The sequence below is a fragment of the Pelmatolapia mariae genome, linkage group LG18 (genome assembly GCF_036321145.2).
Source record: "Pelmatolapia mariae isolate MD_Pm_ZW linkage group LG18, Pm_UMD_F_2, whole genome shotgun sequence".
Classification (NCBI taxonomy): Eukaryota; Metazoa; Chordata; class Actinopteri; order Cichliformes; family Cichlidae; genus Pelmatolapia; species Pelmatolapia mariae.
Window position 1 is genome coordinate 34,007,581 of NC_086243.1, and position 17,693 is coordinate 34,025,273.

General features: G+C 41.0%; 1 pseudogene; it reads right to left on the reverse strand.

The window, feature by feature from the left end:
* Positions 1–17,693, reverse strand: part of LOC134617649 (immunoglobulin kappa light chain-like) — a 59,408-nt pseudogene that overhangs the window by 23,116 nt on the left and 18,599 nt on the right.

Sequence of the window (17,693 nt, forward strand, 5' to 3'; positions counted from 1 at the left end):
AAAGGCGAAGAAAGATGCCCAACGGATTTACTTTACCAAATGGACCATCCCAGCCTTGCCGTAATGGTCCATTTGATTTACCTTTTATTGTTTATTTTATTTTATTTATTTATTTTTACTTGCTAGATACGGGACAGGGGAAAAGAAAAGGGAGAAAGAAAGAGGGGGGAAAAAACAAAACAAAACAAAAAAAAAACAGCGGAGAAGAGGGACGGGGATAAAGGGCAAAAAACAAAAACCAACAAAATAAGCAGACAAAAAATACATATATCGATCACCTGGATCACCTGTTGAGAAAGAAAAAAAGAAAACAAGCAGAAGAAAACGAGAGTAATAGAATAAACAACATCACAATGATATATGGGAATATAACACTACATACTTAATATTAAACATTATTGTGCAGCACGTAAGATCGACAGCGCACAGTGTGCTTTGAGGTAGGAGCCAAAAAGGATGTAGTTTGTGTGTGTGATCACCTGTGTGTACACCTGTGAGCATGAGCGCGCTTGTATTTAAAAGGTTCCTTAATGTAATGATCTGCTAGAGGGTGTGGGGGGCCACAGTCCCATCCTCCAGGGCATGAAGCAGGTATGGAGGAGATCAAAACTCCAGACATCCAGAGGCCCCCAGAACACAAGAGACCAAGGAAGACCAACAGAGGGGCAGCCGCGCCACTGTCCCAGAAAGAGCTGAGGAGAGTCCCAGATGAGGGATCACTCAGCAGCCGCGGAGCAGAAGCCAGGGGGGGTTGCAGTGACGTGCCCGTGAGCTCCGCCGGCAGCCAGCTGTGCCTGAGTGACCGAGCCTCAGGCCGAGAGGCCGAGGGCACCCCACCCCCGAAGTGGCCCGAGCGAGCCCCAGGTTCCAGGCCCCGATAAGCAGCCACCAAGGAGTGAGCCGGTGTGTACCCCGACGCCCTAAGCCTGTCCCTACCCCCACACCAATCACAACAGTAAAGGTGGGACCAAACTATGACCCCCCACCCCCACTAGGTGATGGAGCTGATCAAAGGAGCCCAGAGCAATTGATCTGATGTGGTGGCAGAGGCTGTATCAAGACTAATGTAATCTAATAGATAATTTCTATACTGGTTAGAATTAAGATTATTTTTATTTTTCCAGTTCATGAGGACTGTTTTCTTGGCTATGCATAGGGCAGTGAAAACCATATGGGCTATATTCTTTTCTGTAGTGACATTATCTAAGCTGCCCAACAAACACACTAAAGGAGAAGTTGGAATGTTACATTTCAGACACTTCGATAAGTCTTCACATATCTCACGCCAAAACTTCTGAACTGGTGGACAGAACCAAAGAGCGTGGATATAATTGTCCAGTGAATTGGTTTGGCAGTGTGAGCAGTTGTTGGTAGACGTAAAGCCCATCTTGAACATCCGATGACCTGTATAGTGCACTCTATGTAGTATTTTGTATTGAATTAATTGAAGACTGGGATTTCTAATTAGATGAAAGGTTTTTAAGCAAATCTGAGACCAGAAGTTTTGGTCTAAGTTAACTGATAAATCCGCTTCCCATTTTGCAATAGGGAGTGATATTGATTCATCTATTTTAGAAAGCATTCTGTATATTTTGGATAGTAATTTGGGGGTTTTAAGAGTAAGAAATTGAACCACACTTGGTGGTGTTTGTAGTTCAACTTGACCCGGTTTAAATTTCTTTTTTACTATGGATTTAATTTGTTGATATTCTAAAAATCTTTTCTTGTTGATCCCATATTGTGTAACTAGTCTGTCAAATGAAATAAATTCTGTTCCTTCTAGTATATGTTCTAAATATTTGATTCCTTTACCACTCCAATCTGAAAAGTTTATCATATTATTGTTTTGTAATATGTCAGGGTTGTTCCAGATAGGTGTACGTTTGCATGGGATTAATGAAGACTCTGTCAACTTCAGAAACTCCCACCATGCTGTCAGAGAGGAGCTAATGTTGACGCTTTTGAAGCATTCATGTCGTTGAATGTTTGAGCTGATAAATGGTAGATCTGAAATCTCTAGATTATTGCAAAGTGCTTGTTCTACATCTAGCCAAGGTTCATCTAAGAGGGTATGTTTTAGCCATCCTGAGATAAATTGGAGCCTGTTGGCTAAGAAGTAGTGCTGAAAGTTAGGTAGTTCTAATCCTCCTTTATCCTTGGTCTTTTGTAGTGTTTTTAAGCTTATACGTGGGGGCTTATTTTTCCAAAGGAATTTGGACATATATGAATCTAGAGATCTGAACCAATCTTGTGGCGGTTTAGTTGGGATCATTGAGAATAAATAATTTATTTTTGGTAAGACCATCATTTTTATAGCGGCAACCCTTCCCATGAGTGATATGGGTAGACATTTCCACCTAGCCAGATCGCCTTCTACTTTCTTTAAAAGTGGGATATAGTTTAATTTAGTTAGATCTGCAAGCTTGGGAGAAACATTAATACCTAAATATTTTATATTTCCCGATTGCAGTGGAGTAGAAGAAGAATCATGGAAGGAGCAATTAATCGGCAGGACTGTAGATTTTGACCAGTTAATTGAGTAATCTGATATTCTTGCAAAAGAGTTTATCAATTCAATCACCCCAGAGATATTGGTTTGTGAATTTTGGAGAAAGAGTAGCACATCATCCGCATAAAGGCTGATTTTATGTTCCACGTTCTTGCATTTTATGCCCTTAATTACTGAATTCTGTCTAATTGCTGCTGCTAGTGGTTCAATAAAAATTGCAAACAGTGAAGGGGAGAGTGGGCATCCCTGCCTGGTGCCCCTCAGGAGACAGAAGCTGGAGGATGTCTGGTCATTTGTTCTGACACAAGCTGTTGGGGAATTATATAATATTTTTAACCAGCTGATGAAAGAAGATCCAAAACCAAATTTGTGTAAAGTTGCAAATAGAAATTTCCAGTTAACTCTGTCAAACGCTTTTTCTGCATCTAAAGAAAATATTGTAGTTTCAAGGTTTTTACTGTATGAGTAGTCTATCAAATTAAGTAATCTACGTGTATTTGTTGATGAGTGCCTACCTTTTATGAAACCAGTTTGGTCAGGATGAATTAAGAGGGGGGTTATTTTCTCTAGTCTCTTCGAGAGAGCTTTGCAGATTATTTTAAGGTCTACATTTATAAGGGATATTGGACGATAGCTTGAGGGATATACAGGGTCTTTGCCTGGTTTTAGCAGGAGATTAATGTTTGCAGAATTCATATTTGATGGGAGTCTGCCATTTTCTTTGATTTTCAACAGCGTTCTGTAAAAAATTGGGGCTAAAATCGTCCAGAATTCTTTGTAGAATTCTGCAGGAAAGCCGTCTGGACCTGGAGCCTTATTATTAGGCATACTTATCAGGGCTTCCTGGAGTTCACCTGGTGTCAGTGGCGAATCCAATGCCATTGCTTGAGAGTCTAATAATTTTGGGAGAGTTATGTTGTCTAAAAACTGATCAATTTCCTTTTTAGATGGGTTTATTTGTGGTGAATACAACGTTTTATAGAAATCCCTGAAGATGTTGTTTATTTGTTTCGGGTCATATACTGTATTCCCAGATGAGTCTTGAACAGCAAATAGAGTTGTTTTTTCTTTATTTATTTTTAGCTGGTTTGCTAGAAATTGACCGGATTTATTACCATGTTCATAATTTTGTAAGCGTAGTCTTTGTACTAAGAATTTTGTTTTTTTATCAATTATCTCATTTAATTCTAGTTTTGTTTTGCGTATTTTGTTCAATGTTTCCTGATCTTGGTCGGACGCATAGGCTTCTTCTAGTGATTTGATGGTTTTTTCTAATTCCTGGATATTTTTGTTTTCTTTTTTCTTTTTATGTGATGAGAAAGAAATTATTTTACCTCTCATCACAGCTTTCCCTGCTTCCCATAGAACAGAAGCTGATGTTCCGGGAGTGTCATTAAAGTCTAAATATGAAGTCCACTCTTTTTTAAAATATTTAATAAAGTCTTCATCTTTAAGCAGTGATGTATTAAATCTCCAGTTTTTACTAGGCGTAGTATTATTCTTGTGCATTAGTGTTAAAGATACAGGAGCATGATCGCTGACAGCTATAGGGTGAATCTCAGTGTCTGAAATGTCCCTCAGCAGTGAGCTGCTGACCAAAAAATAATCCAGACGAGAGTAGGAGTGATGGACATGTGAGAAAAAAGTATATTCCTTACTGGTGGGGTGAAGGGAGCGCCATGCATCGCAAAGACCAAAGTCGCTCATATACTGTTTGATTATATTTATGGACTGCCAATTACGCTGAGTTCCTGCTGTATTGAGCCTATCCATTTCTTCATTTAGTCCAAGGTTGAGGTCGCCTCCAAGAACAAGTGTGCCATCTAAGTGTTCGGAGAGTGCACTGAAAAAACCGTGAAAGAATGAGGGATCATCAACATTTGGACCATATACACTTACAATACATAGCTTTTTATCAAGTATAGATAGTTTAATGATTAAGAATCTGCCCTCTGGATCTATAACTGTATCGAGTACTGTGAAATTAATTTTTTTATGGATTAAAATTGCTACTCCCCTTTGTCTAGAATTATAACAAGCTGAGAACACATTAGGAAACTCAGGTGTTTTAAGTTCATTCGAACCTCTAAGAGGTCTGTGGGTCTCTTGTAAAAGGACAACATCTGCCTGTAGTTTTTTGAGTTGGTTAAATATTTATACGACTGTGTGCGCTGTCTGATGTAAATGTGCTGCCGTTGAGCGCATGGCTGTGCGTGATCGTGCTGTGCGTATGTGTCCAAATAAAGGATGTTGTTTGTGGATGAGTGTGGAAGCAGGTGATCGAAGCAGTGAAAGAAAGAAAAAAGAAAAAAAGAAACCAAGGACAAGGGTGAGCAGCATAAAAACAAGAGGGGGAAAAAAGAGAACAAAAAACGAGAAGAAGAAAAAAATCCGGAAACATTCCGATCAAACCATTGACGGAGAGTGACGGTGTTAATTCTGCTATGAAATCACACCTAAGATGTGATTTGATACTAGTAAGTTAAACAGATGTTAATGCAAGTTAGTGTGAGTGGGTGGGGAAAGGGTGTAGCGGATTCTTATCTGGTGTGAAGTTAATACAGCCACGGAGTGATGTCGGGGTCGCGGTGGAGCTGTCCGTCCACGTACAGCCGGTCCACAGCGATGACAGCCCGGGAGCCTTTCTGAATAAAACTACGTCGGACTGGGAACAGGACCCTGCGTCGTTCCAGGTTCTCTTTGGGGAACTGGTCGTTCACGCTGAAGTCCGTTCCTTTTAATTCCCTGCCGCGGCTTTTCACCTGTTCCTTTTGTTTGTAGTGGCCGAATTTGGCCACGATAGGACGTGGTCTCCCGGCCGCAGCCCGAATGGGGCCGAGGCGATGCACCCTATCAAAGACGATGTTCTTCACCGTGTCCTCGGGCAGCTTCAGGTGGGTTTTGATGAAGCTTTTTACCGTGGTCTCCGCGTCCTCTCCAGCGGCTTCTGGAATACCAGAAAATACCAGATTATCACGCATGCTACGAGCTTGTAGATCAATAACTGTTTCTTTTATTTTTTTATTTTCTCTATTTAGCTGAGTAACATTGTCTGTGAGACATTTCACCGACTCCCTTAGCGTGGCATTTTCAGCAGCGAGCGTTTCCACCTGCTGCTGGCTGAACTCCAGGGACTCTCGCAAGGATTTAAATTCCCGGTGAAGAATCTCCACCAAGGACAGCCTTGCATCGAAACTGGACAGTAGTTGGTCGATTGACTCCAGTATGTCGACAATATCTTTGCCGACTGGCGATGTTGTGCCGGGGGAATCTGCCGGGCGAAGTCTTTTCGACGACGGCGTGTCAGGTTTGGCCGGGGAAGCTGCACTCTGAGCCTTCTTCATCACGAGATCCTGGAAGTACTGATCAATGTAATCTTGGAGAGCCTCTAAACTCTCCCCGTTGTTCTCCAGGGTGTTGGAGATGATTTAGACAAATGTTGTTAGTTATAAGACAATTGATAAGTGTATTTGGTTATACTGAAGCTTAAAGGAATTTATTCAAATCTAAACTACCATTCGCTTTAATTTTCCGCCAAAATCTCCGGCGTCTGACGTCAGTTACAACATGAGTCGCTTACCTTGTCCGTCACTTCCGTCACTTACCTCTCCCTGACCTCTTTCCAATAATCTGTCATATTATTACACATCATTTTCCTGGCCAAAGAATCTGCTCTCAGCATTTGCTCATTTTTAGTTATAAAGCGAACAGCGTACTTATATCTGGCATTTGCACATTTTTTCTGTTCAAATTCTGGGCCTTGTTTAGGTCTTCCAGCCATGGCCCAACATTTATAAGCTATACGAGCTTCATCATGGTACATGGATACATGTTCTTTCCGGCCAGGTCTGATGTTAGGTTTCTTATGCTTATGTTGTTTATCAAGCAGTGTACCACTTTCATACAGAGCAGTCACTATATCATCATACATGGAGCAGAGTAAATGTTTATGCACAGCATTCTTACAGTTGACATCCTTGCACAAAATAGCTTCTTTGGGCAAAGAAATGTTGTTCAGATGTATATCGGTATTACTATGATAAGCTAAGAAATCATCTTCACTACATGCTGACCAGTCTAATTTTACACTGGTAGCAATCTTAGCAATATTATTTCCAGTTGTTACTGGCATTTGTTCCACGTTCACAGTAAAACCAAAAGGTATATGATCTGACACAGTTACCTCATACCTAATAGTCATGTTTGCTAAAGCTGCATATCCATCAGCTGTACAAATACAATGGTCCAGCCATGATGTACTATGCCAGGCTTCACTTATGTATGCATAGCTATCTGCAGGCAGTAACTCTTTGGTAGATAGGATAAGATTGTTAACTTCACAAAAGTGGGTTAAGTGGTTAGCAAACCGAGAACTGCTGTCTGTGAGATCAGCATTAAAATCACCCAAAACATATATGCTGTAGGTATAGTTGTCTTGAATAAATGCATTAATAAAAGCCAGCCTACTAAGGTATTCTTGCTCATTTTGACAAGATTTATACGGAGTATAAATATTAAGAATGATAAAACTACTATTGTTCTGTGTATATTGTATACCAATACACCAGTCTACATTCAGTCTAATGGGCTTTATCACAGGGTCTATTTTTTTGTCCCAAAGCACAGCAACCCCTCCAGGTATTTTACCTCTGACTATAGCTGTGCTGAGATCAGTTGTTGATTCCCCCACACATTTAGACAGTTAAGTTTTCCCAGGTCCTGTTTGGACAACCATGTCTCCTGCAAGCATAAAATGTCACATTCTGCAAGCAGACTGTCCACAACAATCCGTCGAGCTTTATCCCTTGCACTCTGTCCCAAACGTAGACCACGACAGTTGTAAGATCTTCATGTTGATATGTTGGTACCAGAAGGCGCAGTTATCTCCCCTGCTGGATCCACTGAGCTTGGCACCACCGTACTGGGCTTACGAGGTTCATAAAAACGCCGGACCAGTTCAGGATTGTACATTTCACCCACATCATTACATTCAGCAGTAACCTTGAAAGAGCCGAACCTGCTACGTTTACTAGCAATTTTTTGACAGGTCACATCTCTTTTGAGTTTCTCTCTCAAATACAGAGCAAGAGTTTCTGCATCTACATCCAGGGCAAATTTAGTGGCAAACACGCTCACCAATTTAGTTTTTACAGTTCTGATTGTACTCACAGCTCCAGTGCCGATAATCGATACAGGTCCAGGCCTCTTATTGTGTCCAGTGGTAGCAGCATGCATTCCTGAACCCGAATTAACCTTCTCCAGCTTGTGATGAGGCTTACCATTTTTCACAACTTTACTCCATTGTGGGGAGCATGTAGAAAGCACTGTCTCAACGAGATCCTCCGTTGTTGCTGTAGTTTCCATATTACGACCTGAGGCTGTCGTCGGAGCCCGATCATGACCACATAGCAACATCTCCGGACAAAACGCTGACACTGTGCTTGTCCCAGTCCTTGAAGCAGCCAAAGCTCTGGCTCCCTGCCTTCCGCGCAGGCCGCCTTTACTTCGACTCCCCCACCGCTCCTCTGCGTGTTTCCCCAGGGGAAAGTGGGAAGCGGTCCCCAACCCCTGAGCATTCAGAGTAACAGGCTCAGCCGGCACCTCAGACCAACACTCAATGGCAGTCACAAGTTGGTCGACCTCCACAGCATTGGTCATAACTTGCTCGCAGACATCCGCCTGTAGTTTAACTACATGTTTTAAAGCACCCACCTCAGCACACAGCTGGTCCATTCGCCGTAGTAGACAACACACATCCATGCTGGAGTATGTAACAGGCGGCAAATCATCCAGGTGATAAGATACAAATCTTGGGATATTCTCCCCACACTCATTCAGCACTTTAAGACAGAGTTTAATATTGTTGGCGTCTTTATGCTGTCCTTTATATCCAACGCACCGCTGTGAGGTAGTGGGGCAGAGCTCAAACAAAACTTTCTTGGAGGCTTCAATCCCCTCGGATTCAAATGTGTTCGTGGCCAACAACACAATTTCATCCTGACTTAAAGTTTTGATTTTTACAGCAAGGAAATTAAGTAGTTCATCCTCTACAATTACCCTTCCATCAGTTGTTTTATATGTCTCTGGTTTTAATCGTGACCGTTTGAAAGTCGGAGCTACGTCTGCACCACCACCTGCTACATCCACCATCTTCAATCTACTCAATATTTTTAAGTGTAAAAGTGTTGCCTCAAAAATTTTAAGTAAGTGTCAGTTTTAGTTTTTAGAGTGCAGATATCAGTGAAGTGTTAATTATGGTGAGCACACAGAGACCAATAGAATCGAAGACATTTTTGAATAACGATGCAGGTAAAATGTAGAGTGAACAGGACGATGTTTTCGTTGAATGAACTATTTTTACCAGCTCTGGTAGTGAGACTGGTAAAAAGCTTTCTAAGATAACATGCTGAGCAGGAGAAGGAACTGACAATGCAGATGCTGAAGGGGAGAATTTTTTTCTTGCATTACTCATTTTTTCTTGAAAGAAATTTTTCACAGTTTTCATAAGAAGTAGCAGCAGCAGGTGGAGCAGAAGCAATAATATCAGTAATTGTGTCAAATAACACCTTAGGATTAACTCTGCACTTTGCAACCAAATGAGAAAAATAGGCAGCCCTCACATCTCTAATTGCATTGTTAAAAGAAGCCAAAAGATCCTTAAAGTAAAGGAGATGAACATTTAAATGAGTTTTACCCCACAAGCACCCAACTTTACGACAGTCACGTTTTAAGCAGCGGATTTTGTCATTTAGCCAAGGTGAGGATTTGGAAACAGAAGCTAGTGTCATTTTAACCCGATAGATTTGATCTAAAATGGAAAGACAATGGTTATTAGGGGGTGGCTGTAGCTCAGGTGGCAGAGCAGGTCAGCCACTAATCAGAAGGTCGGTGGTTCGATCCCAGGCTGCATCCTGGCTGCATGCCAAATGTCCTTGGGCAAGATACTAACCCCATGTTTGCCTACTGGTGGTGGTCAGAGGGCCCGGTGGCGCCTGTGTTCGGCAGCCTCGCCTCTGTCAGTGCGCCCCAGGGCAGCTGTGGCTACAATGTAGCTTGCTATCGCCAGTGTGTGAATGGGTGAATGACTGAATGTAGTGTAAAGCGCTTTGGGGTCCTATGGACTAGAAAAGCGCTATACAAATGCAGGCCATTTACCATTTTTACCATTAAATAGTTCTGTTAAGAAATCAACACCGTTTTGAGGGGATAGAATAAAATTAAAAGCATCTGAGAAAGTCTCTGCTGTTTTAATTTATGATGCGCGAAATAATCGTTCGGCAAACAGGAGACAACGACTCGTGAAAAAACAAGTTACAAAGAATACAGTGATGATCCGAAATAAGAATGTCCTCAGAACAAAAAAAAAAAATCCATATTTAAACCAAAGTAAAAACAAGGTCCAGTGTGTGTCCTTTGCTATGTGTGGGGCCTGACACATGCCGGGTAAAATTAAAAGAATCCATGATACTGATAAAACCTCTGGCAAAGAGGTCGGAGTCATCATCAACATGTATCTTGAAATCCCCAACTAAAAGCACTCTGGAGAACTTCATAGGGCAGGATAAGTGAAGCCTCAATCAGCTCCAGCAGCAGTAGAAACACAAAGCGCCCATGGCTGCTGTTAAAAATAGAGCTTTGGAACAACCAAGTCCAACAGAGTCCAACAAAAATGGTGTGAAAGAGCTGGAAGCGAGCAGTTCATGTGAGAAAATCCAACATGTCAGAATTAAAGCTGCTCTGTGTCAAAAATGGAGTCAAATTCTTCCAAACTGATGTTCTGGACTGATTATCAGTTACTGCAGGTGCTCCAGCCGAGGAGGAGCAGGAACCACCAGAACTGCCAAACCCCACTGACACACATCACACACACCACAAATGCCACACTCACAGAGAGACAAAGATAGAAAACAGAGGGAGGAAAGATAGATGGTGGGTAGGCAGCAGAGGATCAGGGGACCATAACACCATCTTACACAGTTATTAACTATCGAGCTCATTGACTAATCTGAAACATCACTTTGATTTTTCTAACAACCTCATTGGAATTTCAGCTCACAGTGGATCTGCAACATGAGCAGCTGAAGACCTTCAAGAGCTGAACTTGAAGTTATAAATACACTTGGGTTAAACACACAGTTGTACTTCAGAAACTGTGTCAAAATGGTTTAAGGGCAACAACGTAAAGTTGGTAGAGTGACCATCACAATTCTGATCTTAGTTCAATAAAAATGTGTTCATGACTTTAAAAAGCATATGTTAGAGACGAGTCCTAAAACTCTTTAGGGTTTAGTTTTACTTTATTTATACCCCTAGGTAAATTTTCTTTATAGAAAAATAATATCATTTTGCATTCCTTCACAAAACACACACCTAATGAAACTTGACAGACACATAGCTGGTAATGATGAGATCAAATAAAACAGTTCTGATTGAGTTCAGTGACAGGAGCAGGGACAAAGATGTTTTTATAAAACTTTGTCCTGCATTTTGGAACTAGAAACCTCCGCTCTGAGGGAAGAAGTTAAAATTTACCCCTTAGAGGATGGGAACTATTATTAACAGTTGAGGCTAAACAAGGCTGTGACTCACCTATCAGACTACTGGTCCATCTCACAATCTGATTCAGTGAGTTTTTCTCTGTGGCAGAGGTCTGACCGAACCATGCCACCAAACAAAATATAGAACAGACTCAATAAAGAACGGTAATACAAATTGTTTGGCCAATGTGGAAATAAGCAAGTTTCCTGAGACAGTAAAGGTGATGGTGACCCTTTTTGCAAACCAATTTGTAATTCTCATCAATATTCAGTTTTTCATTGATTATGGTACCAAGATATTTATATGATTGCACTTGCTCTATTTTCTGACCTTTAATTAAAGTATCCTCATTCCCATTTTGTTGTTTCCTAAAATCTATAACATATCTGTTGTTTTAGAAATGTTCAATTGGAGATGAGACTCCTCACACCACTGAACAAAGTCATCACCGACTGGACTGTGGCTAGTTTCACCCTCATTGAGGTAGTTGAGAATCACAGAGTCATCTGCATATTTAATAATGGCCCTGTTTTCATATCTATTCTGTCACGTTTTTATAGAAAATGAATAATTAGGGTGATAACACAAACCCTTCAGGAGAACCTGTAGAGGAGAACACTGGGTCCGACAAAACCCCATTTATTCCCAATCTTTGTGGCCTATTAGTTAAAAAAATTAAAATCCAGCCCACCAGGTTCTTTCCAGATTTCAAACGGTTTTAAAGGTCTTTTGTTTAACAAATCAGCTGTATTGTATTAAAAGCAGAAGATAAATTGATGAAGAGAAGTCTTGCAAGTCGCTTGTCTCCACTTCAGAGCAAAGGGAAATTTCTCCTGGGTCTGGTGCTTGGATTTGGCTCACTGGTTAACCCCTGGCGGCTGCTTGGTGGGACCCGGTGACTGGTTGGCAACCTTCCGGGTAGTGGAGTGCCCTGGGACCTCGGGCCTCTGGGAACGATGCCACAGCCTATGGGCTCCAATCGTGGTCATAAATATTTTGTACTTGTAAATCAAGATTTGTATGTGTAAAAATAATTTGTGTCTGTGTAAAAAAGATTTGTGTTTCTGTTTTGTTATGTTTTGTTATGTTTTTTTGCTGGTTCTTCAAATGTTCAATAAAAACGTGTATGCTAATTCATAACGAAGAAAGCTTTGTAACTATCCCCACTAGTGAAGACTGTCATTTCCACAACACCACCCCCCCGAGGTCTGCAGCGCTGTTGAAAAGACTCTGGAGGTCCCTGTATTAAGCACGTAAACCTGTGACAGAAAAATCACAAAACCACCACAGACTGTTTTCCTTCGTGGTGATGAAGGAAAAGCTGGGCTGGCATGTAAAAGGGCATTTATTCCCTTCAAGGACCTGAAGCTCCATAAAGCACCCCTCCAATAGCCAAACCCATCTGTTCTCTGACTGGATAGTTACATTTGTGATTGACATGACATTGGCCAATCAGATGAAAGGAAGAAAAATAGGGTCAAAATTCGTACTTGTAACTTCAAACTTGAGTGCAGAGTTTCACACGTATTTTTTTGGCTAAGTGCACACACAAATTATTTTTACACATACAAAACTGATTCACTAGTACCAAATTTTTATGACCACAATTTGAGCCCATAAGAGCCCCCTTCTGTTTGTGCTTGTTTTCTTCTTTTTTGCCATCAGGTGAACTAGTAGATTTTCTGTGTCTTTTCTCTTTGTTCCTCTTCCCCTCTGTTGTTCTTTCCCTCTCCTTTTCTTGAACTTCTCTTGTCCCTTGTTTATGTCTTTTGCCTTTCCTGTCCCCATTCATGTCTGTTCTATTTGTTATAACTTTAAAGTTAAAAAAAAATAATGATAATAGGAATCAGTGGACCAGTATGGCAAAGCCGTAATGATCCACTTGGAAAAATAAATCTGTTGGGCATTTTTCATGACCTTCAGACAGTGATCCTGATTGCTACAGTGCCGAACAGGCAAAAAACAAAAAACACAACAACAAGAAAACCAAAAAACTTTTGGATGACTAGATGTAGGGACAGGAACCCCGACAGCTTCTTTCCAAAGAGAGGGCACATGTTGGATTTGCGAGGATTTATTAAAAATAACCTAGAATATAGGAGTTCTTTGGCATAGATTTTAATTAGGCAGCCACTAATGTTATCGGGACTGTGGCTTTTGTTCACATTAACTGTATGGAAGGCCTTTTGGACGTCGCTGAGTTCAATCATAAAGTGCTGAGTGTCTTTCAATTTCTGTTTCAGTTCTAAAATATCGTTGCTAAAATCAGAAGAACTAAAACAAAAAAATATATATATGTATTCAAGGCGTTTGCAAAATCTTTGTCTGAATTAAAACCATCTAAAATGATCTGACTGCTGCTCTGCGGATTTGGAAGCCTTTCTATGGTTTTCATACATGTCCAGGCAGACCCAAAATTTTTTGCAGCAAATTTGCCATCAAGAAAGTTTCTGTAACTCTGTTTTGCTTTCAGGATCTTGATCTTCAGGTCTTTGATGGCTGTCTGAAAGTAAGAAACAGCTCCTCTTTAAAAACCTGTTTCTTTTTCTTTAATAATTTAAGACCTACCATAGAACCAAGTCTGCCAGAGCTTATATTATATTTTTACATGCTGTAGTGCCATTTTTGGGAGCATTTCAAGTTGCTATACATCAATACAACCATTATAGCCCATATTTTAATAATGTGTATGCATTAAGTGCATAGTAATTACATAAATTGCAAAAAAAAGTGCAATAAACTACAAAAAATCGAAAATCGTTTTTGTTTTTTTAACATATAATTCTAGTTAGAGCAATTTAAGAGGCTTATCCCTCAAAACTGTAAATACAAAAAAGTTGCACAAAATACAAGGTGGGCCATTTATATGGATACACCGTAATAAAATGGGAATGGTTGGTGATATTAAAGTCCTGTTTGTGGCACATTAGTATATGTGAGGGGGCAAACTCCTCAAGATGGGTGGTGACCATGGTGGCCATTTAGAAGTCGGCCATCTTGGATACAACTTTTGTTTTTTCAATAGGAAGAGGGCCATGTGACACATCAAACTTATTGGTAATGTCACAAGAAAAACAATGGTGTGCTTGGTTTCAACGTAACTTTATTCTTTCAAGAGTTATTTACAAGTTTCTGACCACTTATAAAATGTGTTCAATGTGCTGCCCATTGTGTTGGATTGTCAATGCAACCCTCTTCTCCCACTCTTCACACACTGATGGCAACACCGCAGGAGAAATGCCAGCACAGGCATCCAGTATCCGTAGTTTCAGGTGCTGCACATCTCGTATCTTCACACCATAGACAATTGCCTTCAGATGACCCCAAAGATAAAAGTCTAAGGGGGTCAGATTGGGAGACCTTGGGGGCCATTCAACTGGCCAAAGACGACCAATCCACTTTCCAGGAAACTGTTCATCTAGGAATGCTCGGACCTGGCACCCATAATGTGGTGGTGCATCATCTTGCTGGAAAAACTCAGGGAACGTGCCAGCTTCAGTGCATAAAGAGGGAAACACATCATCATGTAGCAATTTCAAATATCCAGTGGCCTTGAGGTTTCCATTGATGAAGAATGGACCCACTATCGTTGTACCCCATATACCACACCAAACCATCACTTTTGTTGTTCCAACAGTCTTGGAGGGATCCATCCAATGTGGGTTAGTGTCAGACCAATAGCGGTGGTTTTGTTTGTTAACTTCACCATTCACATAAAAGTTTGTCTCATCACTGAACAAAATCTTCTGCGTGAACTGAGGATCCTGTTCCAGTTTTTGTTTTGCCCATTCTGCAAATTCTGTTAATAGCTTACTTACAGCTGGGCTCGTCAGGCACTCTGTTTGGCTGCAGTGGTTATTATTATATTTACATGCTTCCGTCTCCCGTTTCTGCTCGGTGACAGCTCTCCTTTTTCTCCCTCCCTTGCTCACAAACACATAGCGGGTATGGCAGTCCATTCTCCCTGCAGCACGGACTACACTGCCCATGAGGCTACATTCTTTAGAGGTAGCCTGTAAGGGTTACGGCTCAATCCCACCTGCAGAGCGCCTGTCCATCTGTCCGCGGTTAGTAAAAGTGTTTAATATGGTAGTCCTTTATTGATACCTGTGCTAATATATGCTAAACTATCCGTTTATACACTGAAAACATGGGTGTGATATGCTATCAGTGTTTACTGATAGCAAGCTCTGGTATGGAGACGACTGTTTATAATATTTCTAGTGATACTCAAAACAGGTCTCATCAAGTCCAGATTTAATTCGATTTATGCTGTTATCAGTGTTTGCAATGATAGCATGGCTGTGGTGTCATATCAGTGTATGCTCTTGATGTTTGCTGATATCAAACTGTGGTATGAGGACCACTGTGGGTAATCTTTGTAGTGATACTCACTCCTTTTTTAAAAAAAATTTAGACCTGGTTTAATTCTGGTATAGAACCAGTTGAATATTTGTATATAATCCCTGCAGCTGTCAGACTCTATAACAGGGGTCACCAGCCTTTTTTAAAACTGAGAGCTAGATAAAATTGTGAACAGTTTGGTTCATCTTTAGTTATATGATAATAACAATTCTATCTTGATATGTTGTCTTATCACAGGTACATTTTTCAAAAAAGGCCTGGGTCGTGCAGCAGCCAACAACTCCTCCAGAGAGGCTGTCCTGGTGAGGAAAGTGGCCCACTTCTCGGCGGAGGGAGCAGCGTCTTGGCAGCCAAAAGAACAGCCCATTTGAAGTCCCAGTGACTTCCCCACAATGGCTCTGAGCCACCCACAAACCTCTAAAGAGCGTCCCTGCCTTTTTAAAATGTTCTTAATAAATGGAGCTCTACTCCAAAATAAACTAACCTCTCTCTATTCTCTTAAATAATTGGTCTTCACTATGTTCCTATATATTAGTATATTTTTTCATTAGTATAATATGAAATTAATTCTACATGTGTCAAGTTGTGTGCCAATATTTGCTGTGTACTAGAACTAAGTCATTAGTCATTACAAACATTTATTGGAAATAATATTAAAAGCTTAAAGTGGAAGAGCCTCAGGGAGAAGGAGGAGAAAAATAAGAACATTGTTTCTGCCCTGGAGAGCTGCTGCCTTATCAGAAAACTACTGATTGCTCGGGTCCAATGTTTCCAAATGTAACACAGCTTTGCTGTTTTCAAAAACTAATTTACAAATTTGAAATTTCACTAATACTCTCGTCTGAGACGGCATGCTCTCCAGAGCAGGAACAAGGCTGAGGAGGAAATGCTCCATTGGAGACTGGCGTGGCCTCTTCAGGGACACCAGGATGGCCAGCTCCACCGCCGATGGACCGTCCTGGGACCCGTCCCTCATCTGCCTCAAAGCTGTCCTCCTCTGTGGGCCTGTAAAACACAGCACAAAACACAAGGAAAAGTAATGAGAAGGCTGCTACTAGATTTTCATTTTCAACAAAAAACAGGATATAAACAGATTGTAGATATTTAGTAAAGGTGATCACAAGGGAATCCAACCGAGTAAAAAGCTATCAGTGCTTGCTGTACATACCTGTGATTGCAGCAGCAGGAGAAGCAACAGGGGATGCTCTGCTGCAGAATCATTTGGCTCTGTCAAGACAATATTAAATGTTAACAGGTTGAAAACAATAGTCATAGAGAAAGTATATACAGTGGTCCCTCATTTATTGCATCAGGGGTTCTCAGAATAACTAGCCCCTCGCCACGCACTTTATACACTTTTTTCCACACACACATGAATAGTAGGCACAGTTCTCACAAATTGATTCTCAAAGTGCAAACCTTTGTAGATTTCAAAACGTAAAAGTATTATTATGCCGCGTTTTTTCTCCGTCTGCCTGCCACATTTGTGCGCCTTTTTCCCTCCTGATGCAGGTGTCTATTTCCGAATGAGGGTCATAGTTATGGGTGTTTTTGTGCTGTTTTTTCTATTGGACGTGATGGTTATCAAAACCAAACATGATAAATGTGGCGAGCTCAGGAGACACGACATGGAGGAGATTTGTCAATCAGGCTGCAGAATGCAATGCGCATTGTTGAAAGCTGTACTGTGCAATAAAAAAATCAGCGAAAAGGCGAGGCAGTGACAGATGAACAGCAGGACCACTGTATACTGTTTATTAATAAACAAAATATATTCCTATATAACAACACGCATAAATTAACTGCCTACATTAATTCATTGCAAACATACCTTCTGACTGACACTCCCCTGCTGCCTCTTCGGGCTGTCCCTGGTCCTCGGGGGGGATGTTCTTCACGGTCCGCACCATATTGCCCCCAGTCTCCCGCGGGCTGAGGAAGGGGTCCAGAAACCCCATCATCGCGAAGAACTTCCATCTCCTCCCCAATCCTTTTTTTTCTTTTTGCCTGTCCTGTTTTGTTCTTTTGCAATCAGAATTATTGTCTAAAGGCAAAGAAAGATGCCCAACAGATTTACTTTACCAAATAAACCATCCCAGCCTTGCCATAATGGTCTATTTGATTCACCTTTTATTGTTTATTTTATTTTATTTTCACTTGCTAAATACGGGACAGACTTAACTGGGAAAAAGAAAAGGGAGAAAGAAAGAGGGAAAGAAAAAGAGCGGGAAAGAGGAACGGTCATAGAGGGCAAAAAACAAAAAGCAACAAAACAAACAGA